Here is a 4,546-nt window from a genome sequence, read left to right as displayed (position 1 = left end):
GCGGGGGACGGGGGCGGGGCGTGTTCTGCGGAGGGGCGGGGCCTGGCGAGACCGGGATGAGGGGCGGGCCAGGTCTACAGAGAGGCGGGGCCTGGTGTGGGATGGGGCGGGGCAAAGGAGACAGTGCGGGGGGTAAAGGCGTGGCCAGCGGCGAGGCTCGAGACGAGGGTGGGATGGGTGAGTAAGGGCATGGAGGGGTACGGGGAGGGGGCTAGGAAAGGGGTCCTGCCGGATGGTGAGGTGCGGCAGGCCTGGGGCGGGGTCTGCTCCGGAAAGGGGGAGGGGCGGGGCCTAGATGGGAGGAGGCAGTTGGGGAAAATGGTCCCAGAGCTCTGAGAGCCACCCCTCTCCTCCCAGTCACTCCCTCCCCAAGGCCTCAGACGCCAGAACTCATTCTGTCCCCAGTCCTCCAACTTCCAACCCGTTTGTGGGTCCTAGCCCTCCCCTGACCTACCCTCCAAGAACCTCCACCCCCCAGGCCCCAACCATCTGCCCTCAAATCCCCACATCTCCTGCTTCACCCACAATTCTGGTTCTCACCCCAAAACCCCTGCCCTCAGATTATCTCCCTAGCCTTTGTTCAAACCCAAATCCCGCTCTCCCAATCCTTGACCCCAGACCCTTCAAACCCATGCTTACACCCACCCCAAAGTCCATTCCACCACACCCAAGCCACTTGAATCCCCAAGCTCCAGCTCCCAAACACCCCAATCTTTAGCCAGGGCTCAAAGTCCCACACCTGTGTCCTTTCTTTTTATCTTTGTTCACATCTCCCTTCCTTCAGTTCCTCCCCTCCCTTCTTTCATTCCCTCCCTGCTCTGGACACCATAGAACCCAGGGCCAACAGAGCCACTGTAAAGCCCTCAGAACTTTGAAGGGCACCCCCACCCCCAACCCATGGAAAGCCTAGAACCTCGGCCCTAGCAGGGTTCAGGGTCCAAGGATCCTCTCTTCAGCCTGGAGCCCATTTATTCTCTCATCCTTTGAATCAGAAAACCCTCCCTTGTGCAACCTCAAGCAAGGCCCAGGGTTCCAGATGGAGCTCAGAGCCCTTGCTGTAGTCAGCGCTAGGAGAAGGGGATGGACACGGGCTGGAGGCCCCAGAGGAGAAAGCAAGGGACCTCCTGGGTGGGCTCCTGCAGGTAGAACCAGACCCAAGTGATCCATGTCCAGCAGAAGGTCGGTGTATAGTAGGCACTCCATCATTTGTGTAGAATGCTCAGGACTTGATTTTGTGCAAGTTGACAGATACCAGGTGATGCAGGGTGCTGCTGACCTCTCCAGCACACAATAAGCACTCAGTACATGCTGAATGCATGCACGCATGAGCAGCGTGCATTCTGGCAAGCTCTGTACACACACCCTCTCCCGCCCGTGGTCGGCTGCCACTCAAGCCTTTGTTCCAGATGAACCACATGCAGGCATCAAACCCTGCTCAGCCAAGACCTACAGCTCACACGCTCACCACACATACAGCTGCAGTCAATGGCATCCATATGCACGCACACTTCATAAACACCCAGATTCAACCCACATGTCAGACACACAGACACACAGCCCAAGATCACTGGGCCCCTGGCTGTGTGCACTCGTGTAGCATGCTGCAGACTCACGGTGCTGTGGACACACTAGGTACTCCAAGGTCATTGGCACAGGACAGTAAGTACAAAGGCCCTGAGGCAGGAGTGAACCTGGAATGTTGCTTTGCAAGGAAAAGTGAAGGAGAGGGAGAGGGGAGGAGAAGATGGGGGGGCGGCAATGAGGGGTGCTCTAGGTTATGGAGGGCCTTGTGGACCACTGTGGAGGCATTTCCCCTACATGAAATGAGAGAGGGCTTGTCAGCAGATGGGATGTAACCAACCTAACAGTCAGGGGCAATATCCTGAATTAGGGACAACACTTAGGAGTATTTTAGTCCAAATGATGGGGCTCATCCCAGGGTGGTGGCAGGGGAAGGGTGGAAGGTGGTCCTAGCCAGAAGGTATTTCACAGGTGGAGCCAACAGGAGATGCGACAGATAGGTTGTGGGGGTGAGGCAAAGGATTGTTGTCCTGAGCCCGATTGCCTGCCATACTCGGATGGGGTATAGGCAGGTGGAGGACCTGGACGGCCCACGAAGGCTACTGCACACTCTTGTCCAGTAATGATGACCTGTGGTCTGGCAGAGCCTGCAGACAGAGACACAGCAGGCAGTGTCCTGAGGCCTCGCTGCCATCTGGCCCACAGCTGGCACGGCTCTCCCAGAAGCAGGGGCCTTGCCACCTGCTCTCCTGCTCTGGACCAGCTGTGGAACTCATGGCCTCAGGTCAGAGCTCAGAGGCCTCCTTGTAACCCCCAGGTGGTACAGAGGAGGAAACTGAGGCCTGGGGTCTCAGGGATGCCTTGTTTCCAACAGCTGGAGCCTTATGCTGGGGCCTTATCCACCTACCTGCCCTTCACCATTGAGTGGAGTCAGAGGGAGCTGCAGACACTCCCAGTACCTCGTTTTGCTTCTCTATAAACTAGACAGGTCAATATCTGATAAATACTACCATCACCCTTAGTTCTGCAACCATGTCTTACAAGCCACGAGGTCTTAGATAGGTTGCTCCAACTCTTTAAGCCTCAATTTTCCCTTCCTTTAAATGACCCTGCAGGGTATGGACCCTAATAGGCCACGTCAGCACCGTCTATGCCCTGGCTGCCTTCTTGACACCAAACTAGACCAAAATCTTCAGCACATCCTAATCACTCTCTCAGGGTCTGAAATATGAACATGACCTGCACACAGACCCTGCCGCTTCACCAGGGCAGTGTAACTGCTCTAGCTGTGTCCCAGGCTGCTTCTTCTCTAGAGCTGTGGACGGTACTGAGAGGCTTTGGACTTGGTAACAGAATCCAGGCCAGGTCTTGGCTTCTTCTGGGCCCACCCCAGGCCTATCCAAGCCAGGCTAGCCACATGGGTAGTTTTGGGGTCTCTGCCTGCCCATTGGGGACAGGAGGGCTGTGCTCTCCCCACTCTGCACCCAATGAGCTTCCCTCTGCCTGGCTCTGTCATCATTGCTGCCAAGACAGCGTCCAGCCCCTCTCTCCACACTCCAGGTATAATGCTCGCCTGGCCCCACCCATGATGGGCTTCGGGGCCTTTTTACTCACCTTTTCTACTGTTTTTAGACTGTACATATATTTGATTATTTCCTCATCGAAAGAAAAGTGGCACGGACTGTGAAAAAATGACCCTGTGGGACAGAGCAGAGGCCAGGATGAAATAAACAATGTAGTGTGCTCAGGACAGCTCAGTGAGTACCCCTAAGTCCATGCCAGCTAGCGGTACTTTCCCTCTCCCAAGTCCCCTCTTCACCCCCCCAGCACTGCTTGATTTTTCTCCCTGTCTGACGAACTCTGTATTTGTTTTCCTTTTTTCGATTGAGAGAAAATTCCCACACCATATAATTCACCATTTGAAAGTGTATAATTCAATGGCATTTAGTGCATTCGCGATGTCACACAACCATCACCTCTATCTACTTCCAAAATATTTCCATCACCGCAAAAGGAGGCCCCATCCCCACTAGCAGTCACTCCGCATTCCCCGTCCACCAACTGCTGGCAACCACTGATCTGCTTTCTGTCCTTATGGGTTTACCTATTCTGAACATTTCATATAAATGAAATCACACAATGTGTCCTTGTGGGTCTGGCTTATTTTACTCAGCATAATATTTTCAAGGTTTACACGCTGTAATGTGTGTCAGTGCTTTACTCCTTTTTATGACTATATTCCATTATATGGATGGACTGCATTTTGTTTATTCATTCTTCCATTGATGGACACTTGGGTTGTTTCTTCCTTTTGGCTATTAGATGTGTACATATATCTGTTTAAGTACCTGATTTCTATTATTTGGGGTTATATGTCAATTTTACAGATGACAAAACTGAGGCTGGGAAGGTGTGAGCCAGCAGTCAAAAATGTGGATTTGGAATGAAGTGAGATTTCAGATCTGGTTTGATGCTGGGCTCTACCAGGCACTCATGTGTGACCTTGGGCCTAGGGGGCTACCAGGACCCCTGGCTCAGAGGAAAAGGCCCTAGAAGCCTCATTGCAGCATTTGGTACATATCAGCCATTGCATAATTAATAGTGACAGTGGGAGCCTCTAGGATGCTTTCCTTTGCCTAGAGCCCACTGGCTGCTTTGCCCACCCTGAATGAGGTCCCCCTGGGGTTTGCTCACCTCCAGACAGCAGTCCTGTTCCTGCCTGGCTGTGAACGGGTGTTTGCCCCAGTGCCTCAACTGAGGTGGGAGGTCTCAACAGCTGCCTCTGACTCAGCCTCTCATACAGCCTACTCCCTAAGGACCCAGAGCCCACAGCCATCGCTGTGACTGCAAGAACCCCTCACCCTCACTGCATTTGACCTTCTCCACTGTCCAGGTCCTGACCCTTGAGCAGCTGTGGAGGCAGGAGTGGGAGGAAGGAATGCAGAACTGATGATTCTTTTCTCAGGGACAATTAGCAGCCCATGGTGCATACACTGTGGACTTCCGAGTATCTGGCTCAGAGCCT

The sequence above is a fragment of the Rhinolophus hipposideros genome (genome assembly GCF_964194185.1).
Source record: "Rhinolophus hipposideros genome assembly, chromosome: 16".
NCBI classification, from domain to species: domain Eukaryota; kingdom Metazoa; phylum Chordata; class Mammalia; order Chiroptera; family Rhinolophidae; genus Rhinolophus; species Rhinolophus hipposideros.
This window is presented reverse-complemented; position numbering follows the sequence as displayed.